Genomic DNA, 13,111 nt, shown 5'->3' with positions numbered 1-13,111 from the left:
ATACCATGTTTACAACATGCCCTCCATGATTGGGCAGCGGATTTGCTTGCACATTAGGATTCAAATTTCTGAAAGAGAGGAGATTAGATCTAACCAACCTCTGAACTTCATATTTCAAAGCTATGCAATGCTCAAGATCATGGCCAGGTGCTCCTTGATGATAAGGTGTCATACCCCAAAATTTGCCCTCATATATTTACAAACGCCATTTTATTTCGAATAAATGAATTGGCACAGTTGGTAAGGATTTGAGTATGAATGGTACAATAGCGCGAGGTCCCGTGTTTGAGTCCCACTACTAACAATTTTTTATGTTATTTGTTACTAACTTAATTTTCGTTTTAAATTACTTTTTCTAAAAATCACAAAAAATTGTTTTTTTTATTTGCAATTGATTTTCATAGTTTTTTTTTACTTTTTCCATAAAAAATAGAAAGAGTTTAAATTCTACACCCTTTTTTACATTTTAGGTTAGTTTTTTAATTGGTTAAATATAATCATAAAAACTCAATGAGAATAATTCCTTCTATTTGGGCTTTTAGTTATTTTTAATTAATTTTGGTCCATCAAGTTTAACCTAATTTTGTATATTATAAATAGGACAACCTTTACACAACTGAAAAAAGAGGAACGAACCCTTATTTTTCCAAATCTCACGAACAAAAAGAACACAGTCTGTACATATTTTCTCACATACTAACATACACGTATTGTTGTTAACCCTTGATTTGAACCTTTCATCATCCTCACTAACCTCTGTTCATAGAATACAAACCAACTCCACCTATTCTCTACACAATAAAAAAGCAAGAGATATCCACATTCTTTTTTTTCTAATTTCTAACAAACATTACTGATTTCAGTTCTATCATTAACCTTTTTATTATGAATTTCTCTTCATTACTAACACCTTAATACTTTGAATTTTAGTTTGTTCCCTTTTTGCAGATTAAAGATGGTACGCATACAGAGAACAACATTGTTTTGTTCATCACCGCACAACCGAGTCGCTGGAGCGCCGCCCATCATCACTGCTGTCGAAATCATTTGTTGCGGCTGAAGCAACCACCGCCAAACTATCATCTTCATCACTATATTTTTTATCACTAACAACTTACCAATCCACTTTTCAGGCATAGTATTTTTTGCAGGAGAATAGTCATTGTATTTGGATCCAAAAGATCAACAAAATTGCAAGCAGAGTGAAAGAGGAAATCAAATCATATGAGCGTCGTTGTTTCCCAATACCGGATGCCGAGGTTACGACCATCTCCGCTCTGATAACGGCCAGCCTTCACCGGAGATAATCTCAGCCATCGGAATCCTACGACGAAGCTTCTCCGTCGAAGCTGCACCAGCCACGCACTCCGATTCAGATCTCGGCCGCCTCCGCGACCACGCTCAGGCCGCAACCACCTCCGACCACGCAAGACCTCCGCTCCGACGAGAAAGCGCTGCGCCGGGAAGCAAACCGTCGACGTATCTCCACCACGCCATCCGCACCGCTCAGCCGCACCTCCTCCAACAACCTCAAATCACCGCTTGCGAAGTATAACGGAGGAACACGCTTCACGACCGCCACAGGTTTTCTTACCTTTTTCTCTTTTATATTTTTCATTGTTGTGATAATTTGTGCTTTCTGTTTGGTCTTAAGTTGAAACTACCATGGTTGTTGTTATTTGTTGAAATAAAAGTGAGTTGAGAGGAATTTGACTTTGTGTTTCTTTCCTATGTTATAAACGTGTGGGAGAGAAAGAGTCTTAGGCCTCAATGTGTGAGTGTATGCTAATTATTTTCAACTATTTTATTTTATTTTATTCTTAAATCATGTGCCACGTGTTTCGATTCGATTGGCTACAGCATGGGTTGAAAAGTCAAAAATATGGAAAAGAGGGATGTACCGCCTCTGGTGGTTTCTAATGTCATGTTTCATTATTTCTATTCATTATTTGGTAATTTACTTATTAAAACATTAAAAAATATATATCTAAAATACTAAAAAATCAAATATAATAAACTAACCAGAAAACTAACGTATTAGTTTTTCTCCTAAATTTACTTAATAAACTTTAATTTAGTTAAGACATTTAATTTAGTTATCACTTAATCATAATAAAAATATGAAAATTAGGATTTAGGATTTAGTTAATTAATTTTGATATAGTTCTTTAACAACCTTAATTAGAATTTAATTTTTTAGGTTTAGTAATTAACCTTAACTCAAAAAACCTTAAGGTAGGTGTTTCCCATTAACCATAGGTCTAGGTTTACCTTTCTCTTCTTCATTCTTAATTTTCAGGGTTACTCTTCAAATACACTCCGACATTCCGACTATGCGTCACGCCCTTCCCGAAGCTAAGTACCCTATTTATTTTTAAAAGTCTATTTTGTTTCCTTTTGATTTTAGGGTTTGCCCTTAACCTTTCTTGAACTGTGCATACATTCACCTATTACTTTGCCTTTGCCATTTTCAGGGTTAACCCCGAGGCTTACCGCCAACCATGTCAGATCAAATTCAAAGCTAAGTACTTATATGTTATTGATTTTGAATTTCTTTACCTTTTCATTTTTAGGGTTATCAATGTTTGCCTCCGAACCGATAATGCACTCACCCTATTTTGCTTTCTGTTTTTTCACTTTTTTCAGGGTTTGCCAATTGTCAAAGCTTCGAATACCGGTAACCCTAAAACTTTACTCTAATTATTACTTATGTCAAACCCTATTAAGGGATCCGCTGGTTACAATTTCCCTCCCCCTTTATTGCTTTATATACTGTGTGGTTAGTAATTTAGGGAGTGCAAATTTAAACTGGATTAGAGTCACTAATTACAAGATAAATAACTGAATTGAACCACATGAATGATTGATGCACACACGCACTCTTTTGGGGTAACCTCTCTGTTGCCTTGTTGCCTGTTGCCTTTGTGTTTTTTTGCAGAATAAGCCATGTCCCTCGAATACGAGGATACCTCAGCCATGCTGCCTCGATAAATAAAGGTCATGCGACCCTAAATGATGCTGCCTTCGATACACAAATATGACCTCGACCCTCGGAAGTTGCCTACGGAAAGGCTGAGGTATCCTCTGGTTGCCTACGAATAAGGCTTATTCTGATCCTTACCTTAGACTACCTGCCCTTCTATGGCATGGGACAGTCTTATGGCAAAGGATGTTTCGACGACCCTTTAACATCCAAACGAAAGGCTTCCTGCCCTCTTATGGCAAGGACTGATCCTTTCAACCTGAAAGGCTAAAAAGAGACCTATCATCTGAGTTTAAGGTAATTGCCCCTAATTGCCTTGCCATGCTCTATTTTCTATATTCTTTCTCAAAATTCTTCAAAAACTGGCTACGCTCATTTACGAGCTAAAGTCCATTTTTTCCTCTTTCATCTATATTTTCTGAAAACGAGCAAGCAAAGCAATTAAGAGCCCATGGAAAACCATGGATGCAAAGGGTGCCTTACACCTTCCATTTGCATAAATTACCCCCCGAACTTAGATTTCTTTAAAAGGTTTTTTTCTGTTTCTTTTAGCCTTTCTGAATTTGTTTGGATAAAATAAAAGTCGGTGGCGACTCTTGCTTTACCGCACATTTCGATTATAAAAGTCAGTTCACCGTATTACAGAACTGGCGACTCTGATGGGGATATTTTTCTTATAAAAGAAGGGTTACCTTAAAAGTTTAGGATTCATTTTAAATGTTTTCTATTGTTTGCTTTGTTTGTTTTATTTTTCAGGGGCGTTTTGGGAATTAACTGAAGGACGAATCCTATTCCCGGATTCAAGTACATCTAAGATAGGAAGTGGCATAGTCATGGCGACCTCCCTTGTGTATGCTTGGGATTGGTCAATATGAGAGTTCACGCTTAAGTTAGGCCTCCATGGGTGTTTGCATGCTTCTCTTGTATGAGGGAGGTTCGTGCCGATGTCTGTGGGTGAGTCGGAGCTTAAGGACCTTTAGTTACCTTTAACCCATCCTGACTTTTAGGAACGTAGTGGGGGGACTACTCTTGATGTATGTTGAGAGCATAGTCGCTACCCGATACTACAACTCAGATAGGTTCTTTCTCAAAGTATCATTGCATGGTATGTATGTATCATGTTCGAGGGTGCTTTAGGAGGGCTGACAATTCTGAGTCACTTGGTAGAACCCGTTGCTGAAATCTCCTTATCCATAGAAATATCCTTGGGAAGGACACCCGATCAGACTCCATGCAAGCCTTAAGCCAAAAATTGTGTGACTTGTGTGACTTGTTCGTGTTTACTACTAACCTTCATTTCCTCGCAGGTTTTATTGAAAGGACTTGTTCGTCCTTACTATCTCACACCATGACTAATGAACTGCATTTGCATAACATCATGACATCATAAGCATAAGATGATCAACTAACCCTTTCAAGGATCTTAGGAATTTAGGGCGCACAATTTCAGGTGCTCTTATCAAAGACCGAATTCCTATCTAGGAGCAAGAGGATTTATTTTCCTCTGGTCACACACCTTCCAATTCAAAGACTCGGTATCTTGCAAGGGGCAAGAGGATTTACTTTCCTCTGGCCATGTATCTTCAAATTCAGAAGCATCCCGAATCAGAAACGATGACCCACTCGATATGGTGAGCTTAATTCTCAAAGAAGGATGTTCAAAGACAAGAGTCAGAATTCTTCAAACAAATATGCGACCAAATCACTTTCCAATGTTGCTAACTAAATTCCTTCAAGATCCTTGAAAACATTTCATTTGCATTCATGACATTGCATATTTCTAACTTCGTTTTCAGGTTCCGCCTTGACAATCATTCCTCTCAGATATAATCGAGCTGGAGATTCATTCTGACAAGCCTTTTTACATTCCAAAACTTCGACAAATAACTCATCGACTCTAACGAACAAACATTCTCTATCAGATATGGTCTAATATACGACCCGTTCCGGTATTCTTAATCAGATATGGTCTAATATACGACCCGTTCCGGTATTCTTAATCAGATATGGTCTAATATACGACCCGTTCCGGTATTCTCAATCAGATATGGTCTAATATACGACCCGTTCCGGTATTTTTAGTCAGATATGGTCTAAATGTATGACTCGTTCTGGCATTATCCATCAGATATGGTCTAATATACGACCCGTTCCGGTATTTTTAGTCAGATATGGTCTAAATGTATGACTCGTTCTGGCATTATCCATCAGATATGGTTTAATGTATGACTCATTCTGGTATTCTCCTTCAGATATGGTTTAATGAATAACTCGTTCTGATATCCTTCCTCAGATATGGTCCAATGTATGACTCATTCTGACACCCTCCAACAGATATGGTCTAATGTACGACTCGTTCTACTAATTCCAACAGATATGGTCTAATGTACGACTCGTTCTGCTATTCCTCAACAGATATGGTCTAATGTATGGCTCGTTCTGACATTCCTCTGCAGATATGGTCTAATGTATGGCTCGTTCTGACATTCCTCTGCAGATATGGTCCAATGTATGACTCGTTCTGACATTCCTCTGCAGATATGGTCTAATGAATAACTCGTTCTGACATCCTTCAACAGACAAGGTCTAAATGTATGACCCGTTTCCCTAATCACGAACAATGTTGTGCACAATCTGAAAGGTCGAACCGAACACAACCAAACTGTGGGGACAATTCTGATCTCTACAATGGTTCCACAACAAAGACGCAAGTCAGATGCACCTAAGCGTCGATTCACCCAGATCAATATGTCACTGGCTCAAGCATTATAACACCTACTGAGGACGGAGTTGATCACCTTAAAGGATCCCCCTAAGAACCTTAGTACTTCTGCTCGTAGCTATGATCCTAATGTGAGGTGTGCATACCACTCTGATAGTCCTGGTCATGATACAAATAGCCGCTGGTCAGTGAAGAACAAGATTCAAGACATGATCGATGCTGGAGAAGTTGAATTCAACCATCCGAGAACTCCTGTGGTGATCACCGCTCCTATGCCTAGTCACGACAAGACTGATTAATGTCTAAGTGGATGAACTTTTAATCATTAGATTTACTTTCATGCGCAAATTTTATTCTGTTTGTTTAAACATTCGAATCATGATAGACATTATCTGTTTTAATAATTATCATCAGTGCATTGCATATGTTTGTCTTGAATACATTATTTCGTTATCACTCATTTTAAATTGCGTATTTACTTTGCATATGTTTTGTGCTTATTCAACTCCTGCTAAGCTGTATACCTTTTAAGGGAGGATGACGAAAACGATACCGCAACCTCATACAGTATGCTTTTGAGCGGACTATGCTGACGATGTACAGGCATTGTTTCAATTTCTAAACAGTGGAGATATAAGGATGTTAATCCCTCGTTAACCCCTTTGAGCCTAAGAAGTAGAAGTTTTCTTTCTTGTACTAATTAAAACCCTTGATCATAACCTGGGGCAGGGTAGTTCTCAGTTAATTTGGCTGTGCATTCTATTTTAAGAGAATCATTCAGTACACCTTTCAACAAAGGTTTCAATCATAAACGTTCAACCATACACATCAAAGAAGTGTTGGAGATGTCAATCAAAAGACAATGATGGTTCATCAATCATTAAGCAACGCAGTCAATATCTTTCAAAAGAAAAAAAAATGAAAAAACATATATACAAAGAAAAGCCTGCTAAGTCAAAAATCAAAAGACGACTTAGGCAAAATCAAGGCATCCCGCTGACTGTAATCTCAGAAATAAACAGTTCAGGCAAAAGTTAGGGATATCAAAAAGATGAAAAAAGAGAAGTCAATATACAACACAATGTTGTGACTACCAAAGGAAGAAGCGACTGCCATCTCAAAAGCTTTCCTTGCTTGTGAACCATCATCATTATCAAAGGTGCAAATCCAAAAGTCTCTTGGAACCTGAATGCACAAGTTGAATTAACTGAGCTTAGGATCGAAGATCATCACGAAGAGGGGTGGGTACAATCAATTTTTGAGCCTTTATCCTTCGTTTCTTAAACCGTGAACCAAGCCACGTTATAACCCTTAAAAGTCCTAACTGAAGCATGGTTAGTTCGAAAGCATACTGTCACAAAAAAGGTATCCTGACTCCTTAAGGTTTACCACAAATGCTGAGTTGACACTTCGTTTTTTACAAACATCACGTTTTTATAAACATCATGCTTTTACATATCCAATTTTAATGTTTTTCAACAAACTCAGGACAGACATATGCATTGCATCTCATGAATTCATTATTAAACATATTCTGCTACATAATTTCAAATGTTAGCATCAGAAAGAACTTGCACATGATACAACTAATGACTGAAAGTTATCCCGACAAACAAAATCACTCCAAGAAGCCATGTCTCTTACGTATACAAGGGGCATGACATGTTTTGCCCAACCAATCTGAGGCAATCAAGTCAAGATTCCAAGAATCTCTCAAATGACAAACAGTCAAAGGCATATATCCCAAGTGGGTTTCATACTATTTCCCGATCAATCTGGGTCAATCAAGTCAAGATTCCGAGAATCTCTCATGGATGCTCGAACAATCAGGGGCATGCATCCAAGTATATCTAAAGCTACTCCCCAATCAACGTGAGACATTGTCATGAGCCTATGATTACTGGGGGCATATCGCCCATAGTGAACATCTCATAAAGTCCTCGCGAGGCGAATCTTTCCAAAGTTCCCGCTAACTAGGGCAAATCTATGCAAGTCCAGTTCAACATCTTGATCAACACTCAGTGGCGTGTCTTGAATCGAGTAGTAAGTTACTATGATACTGGGGGCAACTTTCAAGACGTCCACATCTCCCCACAGAGTCAGGTTCATAAGATCATATCCCCACAAAGTAATCATTAAGATGATATCTTCAAAAGTTCTCGTCCCGACACAGATATGGATCCCCAACAGAGTTGACATCTTCAACACCACCGACACTTTGTTCCTCTCCAACATGGCCTACTAATATCTTTCATCCCCAGTCAGGATCCATCAAATTACTATTCATCCCCAAGCAGAAGTCATAAATCCCCAGCTAAACATCTTCAAGACGAAATCAAACATCAAAATCACAAAGACCTGGGAATTTATTTTCTCGACTAAATCATATTTGCATATCATATGACACAAACATATTCATACATCATATACATCACTGCATAACAAATCCATAACATACAAAGTTTCTCATTTATTTTGAGATACTCATTACATAAACACATGCATCACAACATAAGAGAACTAACCTCTACTTTTCAGGATACCACTATCTCCATTTACAAGAGTTAAGTCGACACCTCTGACGGTTCCTTAACAATCTATTTTCAAGTATTAAGTCGATACCTTTGACGGTTCCTTAATATATCAAGAGTTAAGTCGACACCTTTGACGGTTCCTTAACGACACACTTCAGATATAAGTCGACACCTTTGACGGGTCCTTATACAATCTATCTACATATCTGAGTCGATACCTTTGACGGTGCCTCAATGATATGCTTCAGAGTTAAGTCGATACCTTTGACGGTTCCTTAACAACCCGCATCAAGAGTTAAGTCGACACCTTTGACGGTTCCTTAACGACATACTTCAGATATAAGTCGACACCTTTGACGGTTCCTTATACAATCTATCTACATATCTGAGTCGATACCTTTGACGGTGCCTCAACAATATGCTTCGAATTTAAGTCGATACCTTTGACGGTTCCTTAAATAACCCAACACAGATTTGAGTCGATACCTTTGACGGTTCCTCAACATTCAAAAGAGGGAAGACAGCAAAAGCAGAAATTGCGTAACAATCTATACTCCAACAGCTATCAGATGGCATCTTCAAGCCCATCTCCATCATAGATCTTCTCCAAACACCTGGATGGCATCTTCAAGCCCATCTCCGACAAAAGTCCCTCCTTCAGCTAGGGCAAATTTCTTAGTATTCTAGTGTTCAATCATCTTCCACCTTCAGATACCGACTGGCATACAAACCACTCTACATCTTCAGGTTTAAGATAATTGAACAGGGGCAGCTGTCATACCCCAAAATTTGCCCTCATATATTTACAAACGCCATTTTATTTCGAATAAATGAATTGGCACAGTTGGTAAGGATTTGAGTATGAATGGTACAATAGCGCGAGGTCCCGTGTTTGAGTCCCACTACTAACAATTTTTTATGTTATTTGTTACTAACTTAATTTTCGTTTTAAATTACTTTTTCTAAAAATCACAAAAAATTGTTTTTTTTATTTGCAATTGATTTTCATAGTTTTTTTTACTTTTTCCATAAAAAATAGAAAGATTTTAAATTCTACACCCTTTTTTACATTTTAGGTTAGTTTTTTAATTGGTTAAATATAATCATAAAAACTCAATGAGAATAATTCCTTCTATTTGGGCTTTTAGTTATTTTTAATTAATTTTGGTCCATCAAGTTTAACCTAATTTTGTATATTATAAATAGGACAACCTTTACACAACTGAAAAAAGAGGAACGAACCCTTATTTTTCCAAATCTCACGAACAAAAAGAACACAGTCTGTACATATTTTCTCACATACTAACATACACGTATTGTTGTTAACCCTTGATTTGAACCTTTCATCATCCTCACTAACCTCTGTTCATAGAATACAAACCAACTCCACCTATTCTCTACACAATAAAAAAGCAAGAGATATCCACATTCTTTTTTTTCTAATTTCTAACAAACATTACTGATTTCAGTTCTATCATTAACCTTTTTATTATGAATTTCTCTTCATTACTAACACCTTAATACTTTGAATTTTAGTTTGTTCCCTTTTTGCAGATTAAAGATGGTACGCATACAGAGAACAACATTGTTTTGTTCATCACCGCACAACCGAGTCGCTGGAGCGCCGCCCATCATCACTGCTGTCGAAATCATTTGTTGCGGCTGAAGCAACCACCGCCAAACTATCATCTTCATCACTATATTTTTTATCACTAACAACTTACCAATCCACTTTTCAGGCATAGTATTTTTTGCAGGAGAATAGTCATTGTATTTGGATCCAAAAGATCAACAAAATTGCAAGCAGAGTGAAAGAGGAAATCAAATCATATGAGCGTCGTTGTTTCCCAATACCGGATGCCGAGGTTACGACCATCTCCGCTCTGATAACGGCCAGCCTTCACCGGAGATAATCTCAGCCATCGGAATCCTACGACGAAGCTTCTCCGTCGAAGCTGCACCAGCCACGCACTCCGATTCAGATCTCGGCCGCCTCCGCGACCACGCTCAGGCCGCAACCACCTCCGACCACGCAAGACCTCCGCTCCGACGAGAAAGCGCTGCGCCGGGAAGCAAACCGTCGACGTATCTCCACCACGCCATCCGCACCGCTCAGCCGCACCTCCTCCAACAACCTCAAATCACCGCTTGCGAAGTATAACGGAGGAACACGCTTCACGACCGCCACAGGTTTTCTTACCTTTTTCTCTTTTATATTTTTCATTGTTGTGATAATTTGTGCTTTCTGTTTGGTCTTAAGTTGAAACTACCATGGTTGTTGTTATTTGTTGAAATAAAAGTGAGTTGAGAGGAATTTGACTTTGTGTTTCTTTCCTATGTTATAAACGTGTGGGAGAGAAAGAGTCTTAGGCCTCAATGTGTGAGTGTATGCTAATTATTTTCAACTATTTTATTTTATTTTATTCTTAAATCATGTGCCACGTGTTTCGATTCGATTGGCTACAGCATGGGTTGAAAAGTCAAAAATATGGAAAAGAGGGATGTACCGCCTCTGGTGGTTTCTAATGTCATGTTTCATTATTTCTATTCATTATTTGGTAATTTACTTATTAAAACATTAAAAAATATATATCTAAAATACTAAAAAATCAAATATAATAAACTAACCAGAAAACTAACGTATTAGTTTTTCTCCTAAATTTACTTAATAAACTTTAATTTAGTTAAGACATTTAATTTAGTTATCACTTAATCATAATAAAAATATGAAAATTAGGATTTAGGATTTAGTTAATTAATTTTGATATAGTTCTTTAACAACCTTAATTAGAATTTAATTTTTTAGGTTTAGTAATTAACCTTAACTCAAAAAACCTTAAGGTAGGTGTTTCCCATTAACCATAGGTCTAGGTTTACCTTTCTCTTCTTCATTCTTAATTTTCAGGGTTACTCTTCAAATACACTCCGACATTCCGACTATGCGTCACGCCCTTCCCGAAGCTAAGTACCCTATTTATTTTTAAAAGTCTATTTTGTTTCCTTTTGATTTTAGGGTTTGCCCTTAACCTTTCTTGAACTGTGCATACATTCACCTATTACTTTGCCTTTGCCATTTTCAGGGTTAACCCCGAGGCTTACCGCCAACCATGTCAGATCAAATTCAAAGCTAAGTACTTATATGTTATTGATTTTGAATTTCTTTACCTTTTCATTTTTAGGGTTATCAATGTTTGCCTCCGAACCGATAATGCACTCACCCTATTTTGCTTTCTGTTTTTTCACTTTTTTCAGGGTTTGCCAATTGTCAAAGCTTCGAATACCGGTAACCCTAAAACTTTACTCTAATTATTACTTATGTCAAACCCTATTAAGGGATCCGCTGGTTACAATTTCCCTCCCCCTTTATTGCTTTATATACTGTGTGGTTAGTAATTTAGGGAGTGCAAATTTAAACTGGATTAGAGTCACTAATTACAAGATAAATAACTGAATTGAACCACATGAATGATTGATGCACACACGCACTCTTTTGGGGTAACCTCTCTGTTGCCTTGTTGCCTGTTGCCTTTGTGTTTTTTTGCAGAATAAGCCATGTCCCTCGAATACGAGGATACCTCAGCCATGCTGCCTCGATAAATAAAGGTCATGCGACCCTAAATGATGCTGCCTTCGATACACAAATATGACCTCGACCCTCGGAAGTTGCCTACGGAAAGGCTGAGGTATCCTCTGGTTGCCTACGAATAAGGCTTATTCTGATCCTTACCTTAGACTACCTGCCCTTCTATGGCATGGGACAGTCTTATGGCAAAGGATGTTTCGACGACCCTTTAACATCCAAACGAAAGGCTTCCTGCCCTCTTATGGCAAGGACTGATCCTTTCAACCTGAAAGGCTAAAAAGAGACCTATCATCTGAGTTTAAGGTAATTGCCCCTAATTGCCTTGCCATGCTCTATTTTCTATATTCTTTCTCAAAATTCTTCAAAAACTGGCTACGCTCATTTACGAGCTAAAGTCCATTTTTTCCTCTTTCATCTATATTTTCTGAAAACGAGCAAGCAAAGCAATTAAGAGCCCATGGAAAACCATGGATGCAAAGGGTGCCTTACACCTTCCATTTGCATAAATTACCCCCCGAACTTAGATTTCTTTAAAAGGTTTTTTTCTGTTTCTTTTAGCCTTTCTGAATTTGTTTGGATAAAATAAAAGTCGGTGGCGACTCTTGCTTTACCGCACATTTCGATTATAAAAGTCAGTTCACCGTATTACATAAGGGCATGAGACCTCAGCTTTGTACCACCATGGGAGTTTCTTAGGTACGGGTGGTGGCGCTTTAGTTTGAACAAGACCTCTTTCAATCAAAGCAGGGTACAATTCTGTGTAGGTCATTGGAATCGGATCAAACTGTGGAACTCTTTGTACACGATTCTGATTATTGTTAAACTGTTGAGCCTGTGGTCGAGGCTGTTGTTGTTGAAACTGCGGAGTAAACCCCGGATTCGGTGCTGTATTAACGGCTGGTGCAATAGCAGCTACCTGTTGTTGACGATTGACATTTCCTCTTGGCCTCCCTTGGGATACCATGTCAACACTTTGTTCCTTCTTCTTTGGGAAACCACTTCCGAACTTTTTGGTTCCGCTTGAAGATCCACCTTCTTTAGTCAGACGTCCGGTTCGGACTCTTTCTTCTAGACGCATCCCCATGTTTACCATTTCGGTGAAATCACTTGGAGCACTAGCAATCATGCGTTCATAATAAAACGGACTGAGAGTATTCAAGAAGATCTTTGTCATCTCTTTTTCTTTTAACGGTGGATTAATCTGAGCAGCAGTTTCTCTCCATCGTTGGGCATACTCTTTGAAAGCTTCATGGTCTTTCTGAGCCATGGATCGAAGCTGATCTCTGTCT

The 13,111-nt window shown here is 38.2% G+C and overlaps 1 long non-coding RNA gene across 1 annotated transcript; it reads left to right on the top strand.

Annotated features, from left to right (window-relative positions):
* The first annotated feature begins 459 nt into the window (after window positions 1-459).
* LOC131601934 (uncharacterized) lies at window positions 460-12,443 on the top strand. Its single transcript, XR_009283891.1, has 2 exons — window positions 460-1,584; window positions 2,300-12,443. It is a non-coding gene; the product is annotated as an uncharacterized LOC131601934 (long non-coding RNA).
* The last annotated feature ends 668 nt before the right edge of the window (window positions 12,444-13,111 follow it).

Source organism: Vicia villosa, linkage group LG5 (genome assembly GCF_029867415.1).
Source record: "Vicia villosa cultivar HV-30 ecotype Madison, WI linkage group LG5, Vvil1.0, whole genome shotgun sequence".
In the NCBI taxonomy this organism is placed as follows: domain Eukaryota; kingdom Viridiplantae; phylum Streptophyta; class Magnoliopsida; order Fabales; family Fabaceae; genus Vicia; species Vicia villosa.
Note: the sequence above shows the minus strand (reverse complement) of the source record. Positions and strands in the feature narration are given on the sequence as shown.